This window comes from Ranitomeya imitator, chromosome 4 (assembly GCF_032444005.1).
Source record: "Ranitomeya imitator isolate aRanImi1 chromosome 4, aRanImi1.pri, whole genome shotgun sequence".
Taxonomy (NCBI): Eukaryota; Metazoa; Chordata; class Amphibia; order Anura; family Dendrobatidae; genus Ranitomeya; species Ranitomeya imitator.
Window position 1 is genome coordinate 681,937,818 of NC_091285.1, and position 9,748 is coordinate 681,947,565.

The 9,748-nt window shown below is 48.7% G+C and overlaps 1 non-coding gene across 1 annotated transcript; it reads right to left on the bottom strand.

The window, feature by feature from the left end:
• Positions 1–1,491: 1,491 nt before the first annotated feature.
• TRNAW-CCA (transfer RNA tryptophan (anticodon CCA)) lies at positions 1,492–1,563 on the bottom strand. Its single transcript has one exon. It is a non-coding gene; the product is annotated as a tRNA-Trp (tRNA).
• Between the last annotated feature and the right edge of the window lie 8,185 nt (positions 1,564–9,748).

Sequence of the window (9,748 nt, forward strand, 5' to 3'; positions counted from 1 at the left end):
TTTGCATGCCAATCTGGCGTTTTTATTGATTCCAATTCGGTGCAGATACGTGCTTTTGATCGCCCGTTGTTGCATTTTAATGCAATGTCACGGCGACCCAAAAAACGTAATTCTGGCATTACGATTTTTTTTCTCGTTACGCCGTTTAGCGATCAGGTTAATGCTTTTTTTTATTGATAGATTGGGCGATTCTGAATGTGGCGATACCAAATATGTGTAGATTTGACTTTTTTTTATTGATTTATTTTGATTGGGGCGAAAGGGGGTGATTTAAACTTTTATATATTTTTTATATTTTCTAATTTTTTTTTTTTTTTACTTTTGCCATGCTTCAATAGCCTCCATGGGAGGCTAGAAGCAGGCACAGCACGATCGCCTCTGCTACATAGCAGCGATCTGCTGTTCGCTGCTATGTAGTAGAAAATCAGGTGTGCTGTGAGCGCCGACCACAGGGTGGCGTTCACAGCTACCAGTAACCATAGAGGTCTCAAGGACCTCTATGGTTACAATGGAGAAGCATCGCCGACCTCCGATCATGTGACGGGGGTCGGCGATGCCGTCATTTCCGGCCGTCCGGCCGGATGCGGTAGTTAAATGCCGCTGTCTGCGTTTGACAGCGGCATTTAACTAGTTAATAGCGGAGGGTGAATCGCGATTTCACCCGCCGCTATTGCGGGCACATGTCAGCTGTTCAAAACAGCTGACATGTCCCGGCTTTGATGTGGGCTCACCGCGGAGCCCTGCATCAAAGCAGGGGATCTGACCTCGGACGTACTATCCCGTCCGATGTCAGTAAGGGGTTAATCTACATAACTTAAATAAAACACATTTTTAAACACTTTGCCTACAGGTGGCAACAAAGTCGAATTTTTCTATTGTCAGTGGAATTACTCAGTTTCCGTTTTCAATCTTAACACAAGCATCGATGAAGTTATGAAAAGATGAAAGAGCTTCTCGACCCTGATGTAATATCAACACGCAGCCTTCTTTAATGGAGTCAGTAGCGCTACCATTGTGCACAAGGTCAGTTGAAAAGCATGTTTGCTCCAATACTTCACATGAAAAGTGCATGAGATAATATATGGACCCCATCTGGAAATTTGCTACTTTTAATCACAGTTTAGAAAAGACATAAACAGGGCTGAATTAAAATCATCACATTCGGATTCATTGATTTCCAGTTTAAAATTAAATATCTAGTAATAAGCCCTCTTCTCTAAGAAATTCAAAGAAGACAATGGCATGAACAAAGTATTGGCTGTTTCTGGCATGGATTTTTTTATGTTTTGGACTCAATTCCCAAATGATATTTCTCATCAAAGTATTGTTGATAAGATATTAATCTATATCATTTAAATAAAACACTTTTCAAACACTGCGCTGACACATGACAACAACGTTGAGCTATTCTATTGTCAGTAGGATTACGCAGTTTCCGTTTCAATCTTTACCCAAGCATCGATTAAGTTATGAAAAGATGATAGAGTTACTTGACCCCGACGTGATTTTAACACGCAACCTTCTGATCTGGAGTCAGACGCGCTACCGTTCCGCCACGAGGTCAGTTGAAAAGCATGTACGCCCAATACTTCTCTTGAAAAGTGCACGAGATAATATATGGAAGCCATCAGGAAACTTGCAACTTTTAACCCCTTTCTGCCATATGACGTACTATTCCGTCCACTTAAGTCGCAGTGATCGCATTAAAATTCCGACGCCATCTTAACTGCATCCTAGGGCCTGTCGCCGCCCCCCCGGCCTCCCGATCGCTGTGATTGGCTGCTCAATTCTGAGCAGCCAATCGCAGCCTTTCTCATTGTTTCAGCCAATCAATTTGGCTGAAACAGTGAGGTCCCAGCCTAGGATCGAGTACCGATGTACTCGATCCAAGGCCAGCGCAATTGACGTGATCGTCGATCGCACCAATCGCACGGCACAGCGGCGGTGTTACCGCTCTGTGCCCTGCCTGTACCTGCACGCTCTGCAGCCCCGTGTCCCCTGCCATGTCTCCGGATCCTTCCAGTCTGATTGGCGCGATCGATGTGATTGTCGATCGTGCCAATCACAGGGCACAGCAGCGGTGTGACCGCGCTGTGCCCTGAAGGTGACCTGCCGGTCACCTGCCTGTCACCTGCTGGTGACCTGCCGGTGACCTGCCTATGATCGGAGCTGTGAGCTCCGATCATAGGCTGGTGCATAGCAACACCAGCATCACCAGGGCCTTCTCTGATTGGTGGGATCGATGTGATCATCGATCCCACCAATCACAGGTCACAGCAGCGTTGTGACCGCTCTGTGACCTGTCTCACCTGTCCCTGACCTGTGTAACTGCTCTGAAGGAATCCTCACACTTGGTGAGGATTCCTTCAGAGCGGTCACACTGCGAGATCCCCTCCTGTGCTGAGATTTGTGGTGCCACAGTAGACTGTGACACCACAATTCTTGCTAAAGAAAAAAGAAGGAAGAAAGAAGAGAGAAGAAAGAAGAGAGACTACAAACCGTAAGTGTTGATACCCCGATCCCGGCCCAATCTCTATTCATCCCCCCTTCTCCCATCCCCCCTTCTCCCATCCCCCCTCCTTGCGCCGTATCTGTGCCCAAATTTAGCAGCCGCCGAGCGTTGATTGGTGACGCAGTTCACCTATCAACACTCGTACTTGCTTTTTTTCACCCCCTTAGCGCCGCCGAGCGTTGATTTGTGACACAGTTCACCTATCAACACTCGTGCTCACTTTTTTTTTCCCCATCCCCGTGCGCTCCCCCAGCCGCTGCGTCTAATCCGTGCCTTTTCTTTTTTTTCCTCCCATCCCCTTGCGCTCCCCCAGCCGCCGCGTGTAATCTGTGCCTTCCCTTTTCTTTTTTTCCCCATCTCCGTGCGCTCCTCCAGCCGCTGCATCTAATCCGTGCCTTTTCTTTTTTTTCCCCCATCCCCTTGCGCTCCCCCAACCGCCGCGTCTAATCTGTGCCTTCTCTTTTCTTTTTTTTCCCATCTCCGCGCGCTCCTCCAGCCGCTGCGTCTAATCCGTGCCTTTTCTTTTTTTTTCCCCCCATCCCCTTGCGCTCCTCCAGCTGCCGAGTGTAATCTGTGCCTTCCCTTTTCTTTTTCTTTTTCCCCATCTCCATGCGCTCCTCCAGCCGCTGAGTCTAATCCGTGCCTTTTCTTTTTTTTCCCCCATCCCCTAGCGCTCCCCCAGCCGCTGCGTCTAATCTCTGCCTTCCCTTTTCTTTTCTTTTTTTCCCATCTCCGTGCGCTCCTCCAGCCGCTGCATCTAATCCGTGCCTTTTCTGTTTTTTCCCCCATCCCCTTGCGCTCCCCCAACCGCCGCGTCTAATCTGTGCCTTCTCTTTTCTTTTTTTTCCCATCTCCGCGCGCTCCTCCAGCCGCTGCGTCTAATCCGTGCCTTTTCTTTTTTTTCCCCCCCATCCCCTTGCGCTCCCCCAACCGCCGCGTCTAATCTGTGCCTTCTCTTTTCTTTTTTTTCCCATCTCCGCGCGCTCCTCCAGCCGCTGCGTCTAATCCGTGCCTTTTCTTTTTTTTTCCCCCCATCCCCTTGCGCTCCTCCAGCTGCCGAGTGTAATCTGTGCCTTCCCTTTTCTTTTTCTTTTTCCCCATCTCCATGCGCTCCTCCAGCCGCTGCGTCTAATCCGTGCCTTTTCTTTTTTTTTCCCCATCCCCTTGCGCTCCCCCAACCACCGCGTCTAATCTGTGGCTTCCCTTTTCTTTTTTTCCCATCTCCGTTCGCTCCTCCAGCCGCTGCGTCTAATCCGTGCCTTTTCTTTTTTTTTTTTTTCCCCCATCCCCTTGCGCTCCCCCAAACGCCGCGTCTAATCTGTGCCTTCCCTTTTTTTTTTCCCATCTCCGTGCGCTCCTCCAGCCGCTGCATCTAATCCGTGCCTTTTCTTTTTTTCCCCCATCCTCTTGCGCTCCCCCAACCGCTGCGTCTAATCTGTGGCTTCCCTTTTCTTTTTTTTTCCCATCTCCGTGCGCTCCTCCAGCTGCTGCGTCTAATCCATGCCTTTACTTTTTTTTTCCCCTATCCCCTTGCGCTCCCCCAACCGCCGCGTCTAATCTGTGCCTTCCCTTTTCTTTTTTTTTCCGATCTCCGTGTGCTCCTCCAGCCGCTGCGTCTAATCCGTGCCTTTTCTTTTTTTCCCCATCCCCTTGCGCTCCCCCAACCACCGCGTCTAATCTGTGCCTTCCCTTTTCTTTTTTTTTTTCCCCATCTCCGTGCGCTCCTCCAGCCGCTGCGTCTAATCCGTGCCTTTTCTTTTTTTTCCCCCCCATCCCCTTGTGCTCCTCCAGCCGCTGCGTCTAATCCGTGCCTTTTCTTTTTTTTTCCCCATCCCCTTGCGCTCCCCCAACCACCGCGTCTAATCTGTGGCTTCCCTTTTCTTTTTTTCCCATCTCCGTTCGCTCCTCCAGCCGCTGCGTCTAATCCGTGCCTTTTCTTTTTTTTTTTTTCCCCCATCCCCTTGCGCTCCCCCAAACGCCGCGTCTAATCTGTGCCTTCCCTTTTTTTTTCCCATCTCCGTGCGCTCCTCCAGCCGCTGCATCTAATCCGTGCCTTTTCTTTTTTTCCCCCATCCTCTTGCGCTCCCCCAACCGCTGCGTCTAATCTGTGGCTTCCCTTTTCTTTTTTTTTCCCATCTCCGTGCGCTCCTCCAGCTGCTGCGTCTAATCCATGCCTTTACTTTTTTTTTCCCCTATCCCCTTGCGCTCCCCCAACCGCCGCGTCTAATCTGTGCCTTCCCTTTTCTTTTTTTTTCCGATCTCCGTGTGCTCCTCCAGCCGCTGCGTCTAATCCGTGCCTTTTCTTTTTTTCCCCATCCCCTTGCGCTCCCCCAACCACCGCGTCTAATCTGTGCCTTCCCTTTTCTTTTTTTTTTTCCCCATCTCCGTGCGCTCCTCCAGCCGCTGCGTCTAATCCGTGCCTTTTCTTTTTTTTCCCCCCATCCCCTTGTGCTCCTCCAGCCGCCGCGTCTAATCTGTGCCTTCCCTTTTCACATCCCCGTTCGCACACCCAGCAGCCGCCGAACTCTGATAAGTGAACCGTGTCACTTATCAGAGCTCTCGTGCCTGGTGTTTTTTCCAAATCCCCGTTCGTACACCCAGCAGGCGCCGAAATTTGATAAGTGACGCGGTTCACTTATCAGAGCTAGGGCCTGCTGTTTTAGACTTTTCCTTTCACAGGTATTTTTTCTCCCCTTTGTTTTTTTTTCTTTAGCTTTTTCTTTTCAGAATAGTTTGCACCAAACACTATCCCCCCACACGTACACATAGTTACCATTAAAGTACACAAAAGCACCATACTCACAAAAAAAATGTCCCGCTTGTCCCGTTCGTCGCAACAGCGCTATTCAGCGGAGGAGGCATATGCTTTCCTTGCCTCCGACACTGATAGCGAAGGAGAGGATCCCACTTTTCTTTATTTTTCTGATTCTTCCTCATCCTCTTCCTCATCCTCTTCCCCCTCCTCATCTTCCTCCTCCTGCCCTGCGGGACCGCCACGCAGACGCCGCAGGACAGAAGAAGTGCCCATCTGTTATGAAAGGCAATTCAGAATCACAATGGACATGGAGGTCAGAGCACATACAGTGAACTGACAATAACCCAAAATAATAGAACGAGCTCTGAGACGCGGGAACTCTGCAGACCGCAATCCCTAAGCCTATCAAACCACACTAAAGGTAGCCGTGGAGCGCTCCTGACCAGAACCTAGGCGCCTCGTCACAGCCTGAGAAACTAGCTAATCCTGAAGATAGAAAAATAAGCCTACCTTGCCTCAGAGAAATTCCCCAAAGGAAAAGGCAGCCCCCCACATATAATGACTGTGAGTAAGATGAAAACACAAACATAGAGATGAAACAGATTTAGCAAAGTGAGGCCCGACTAGCTGAATAGAACGAGGATAGGGAAGATAACTTTGCGGTCAGCACAAAAACCTATAAAAAACCACGCAGAGGGGACAAAAAGACCCTCCGCACCGACTAACGGTACGGAGGTGGTCCCTTTGCGTCTCAGAGCTTACAGCAGGCGAGAAAAACCAATAAAGCAAGCTGGACAGAAAAATAGCAACAAAATAACATAAGCAAAACTTAGCTTTGCAGAGCAGCAGGCCACAGGAATGATCCAGGGAAAAAACAAGTCCCACACTGAAACATTGACAGGAAGCATAGATCAAAGCATCAGGTGGAGTTAAGTAGAGAAGAAGCTAACGAGCTCACCAGATCACCTGAGGGAGGAAACTCAGAAGCTGCAGTACCACTTTCCTCCACAAACGGAAGATCCCAGAGAGAATCAGCCGAAGTACCACTTGTGACCACAGGAGTGAACTCTGCCACAGAATTCACAACACCCATCATTCATGAAGATGAAGATGAGGCAGGGTCCACTCCTGAAGATGAACCAGCGTGCCCCTCTTAGGACCCCGTATGGACCTCGCCTCCCGAAAATTACGAGCCACTGATTCCAGATTTTGTGGCAGAATCAGGAATCAGGTTTGACACCACCGGCCTCACAGAAATAGACTTTCTCAAAGTCTTTTTCTCTGAGGATTTTGTTAACCTCATGGTGGAGCAAACTAATTTGTACGCTCGTCAATTTTTGGAGCAAAACACCGGTTCATCATATTCTAACTGGTCTCCTGTAGACGCAGTTGAAATGATGCATTTTTGGGGCCTGATGCTTCATATGGGGCTCCTGAAGAAGCCAGAAGTTCGGCAATATTGGAGTGTTGATATTTTATTCAACACTCCAGTGTTCCGAATGGTCATGGTCCGAACGCGTTTTGAGGCCATCCATAAGTTCCTGCATTATTCCGATAATGCACAGTGTCCCGCACGAGATGACCCCAACTTTGACCGTCTGTTCAAAGTTCGGCCTGTCATCGAACATTTCAACAAAAAGTTTTCTGAAGTGTACGTGCCCAAAAGGGACATCTGCGTGGATGAGTCCTTGGTTCATTTTAAGGGGCGGCTCAGATTCCGTCAATACCTGCCCAGCAAGAGGGCCAGGTATGGAATCAAACTCTACAAGCTGTGTGAGAGTACCTCAGGGTACACCTACAGCTTTAGAGTCTACGAGGGGAAGGACAGCAGGATTGAACCGCCTGAGTGCCCCCCTGTCCTGGGAGTGAGTGGGAAAATAGTGTGGGATTTGGTGCACCCACTGCTGGATAAAGGTTATCACCTCTAGCCTCCATCCCACTCTACAAATCCCTCTCTGCATGAGGTACCGCAGCCTGCGGTACTGTCCACAAAAATTAGAGAGGCCTCCCAAAGACGCTACTTGGGCAGATGCTCAGAAAAGGTGAGAGCAGAGCCCAATGTAGCGACCACCTGCTGGTGGTCAAGTAGAAGGGCAAGAGGGATGTCCTTCTCTTGACCACCATACACGGTGATGGCAGTGCCCTCAGCACTGTACGGGGTACCTCTACACAGGTCTGCAAACCGGACTGTGTACTGGGGTACAACAAAAACATGGGGGGGCGTTGATCTCTCCGATCAACTCCTCCAACCATACAGTGCTTTGAGGAAGGCCAAGGTGTGGTACAAAAAGCTGTCTGTGCACATCGTACAAATGGCAATGCTGAACGCTTTCCTGCTGTCACGATGTGCACGCCACAGCGATACGTCGTACCTTCAGTTCCAGGAGGTAGTGGTTAAGGCACTGTTATTTGGCACGAGGGAAGGAGCGGGCCCCAGTACTTCCAGAACTGAAGGTGCTCGTATCGTACCAGGTCAGCATTTCCTGGGGGAGGTCCCGCAAACTGGAAAAAGAGGTAAGTCGCAAAAAAGGTGCCGAGTGTGTTATAAAAGGGGAATACGCAAGGACACCATTTATCAATGCGACACCTGCCCCGAAAAACCTGGCCTTTGTATGAAGGATTGCTTCAATTGTACCACACTTCCATGCACTACTAATTTACTATGTAAGTTCATTGGGGGTCCAGTTTACAAAATGTCACTTGTGTTTTTTTTTTTACTGTTTGGGCACATCAGAGGCTCTGCAAACGGAACATGACGCCTGCAGACCATTCCATCAAAGTCTGCTTTCCAAAACGTCACCACATCCCTTCCGAGCCCCGACGTGTGCCCAAACAGTATTTTTTCCCACATGTGGGGTATTAGCATACTCAGGACAAATTGGACAACAACTTTTGGGGTCCAATTTCTCCTGTTACACTTGGGAAAATTAAAAATTGGGGACTAAATGATCATTTTTGTAGGAAAAAATAGGATATTTTATTTTCACGCCCGGGCGTTATAAATTTAAGTGAAATACTTGGGGGTTCAAAATTCTCACCACACACCTAGATAAGTTCCCAATTAGGTCTAGTTTCCAAAATGGGGTCACTTGTGGGGGATTTCTACTGTTCAGGCACATCAGGGGCTCTGCAAACGGAACATGATGTCCGCGTACCATCCCATCAAAGTCTGCTTTTCAAAACGTCACTACTTCCCTTCCGAGCCCCGAAGTGTACCCAAACAGTAGTTTTCTCCCACATGCAGGGTATCAGCGTACTCAGGACAAATTGGACAACAACTTTTGGGGTCCAATTTCTCCTGTTACACTTGGGAAAATTAAAAATTGGGGACTAAATGATCATTTTTGTAGGAAAAAATAGGATAGTTTATTTTCACGCCCGGGCTGTTATGGACCTGGTGGTTAAGAGCACCCGGCACGACCTGATAGATAAACTCAACAGGACAAGCTCTGGGATGTGGGAGCTCTGCTGACCGCAACCCCTAATCCTATCACAACAACTAGAAATAGCCGTGGAGCGTTCCTGACTCTCCCTAGACGCCTCTTCACAGCCTAAGAGCTAGCTAGCCCTAGAGATAGAAAATAAAGCCTACCTTGCCTCAGAGAAATTCCCCAAAGGAAAAGGCAGCCCCCCACATATATTGACTGTGAGTAAAGATGAAAGTCACAAACGCAGAAATGAAACAGGTTTCAGCAAAGGGAGGCCAGACTTACTAAACAGACAGAGGATAGGAAAGGTATCTTTGCGGTCAGCACAAAAAACTACAAAAGACGACGCAGAGTGTGCAAAAAGACCTCCGCACCGACTAACGGTGCGGAGATGCCACTCTGCATCCCAGAGCTTCCAGCTAGCAAGACAAAATCATGATAGCCAACTGGACAAGGAAACAATTAACAAATAATAACAAGCAGGAACTTAGCTTCTGCTGGAGTAGACAGGTCACCAGAAAGATCCAAGAGCGAACTGAACCAATGCAGGAACATTGACAGCTGGCATGGAGTAACGATCTGAGTGGAGTTAAATAGAGCAGCCAACCAAATGATAAACCACGTCACCTGTGTAAGGAACCTCAGAAGCAGCAGTTCCACTCACAGCCACCAGAGGGAGCCCATGGACAGAACTCGCCGAAGTACCATTCACGACCACAGGAGTGAGTTCGACAACAGAATTCACAACACCGGGCGTTATAAATTTAAGTGAAACACTTGGGGGTTCAAAATTCTCACCACACAACTAGAAAAGTTCCCAATTAGGTCTAGTGTTGTGAATTCTGTGGCAGAGCTCCCTCCTGTGGTCACAAGTGGTATTTCGGCTGATTCTCTCTGTGAGCTTCCATTGGTGGAGGAGAGTGGTACTGCGGCTTCTGAGTTTCCTTCCTCAGGTGATGTGGTGAAGTCGTTAGGTGCTGCTCTATTTAACTCCACCTAGTGCTTTGATCCTGGCCTCCAGTCAATGTTCTAGTATTAGACCTGTTTCCTCCT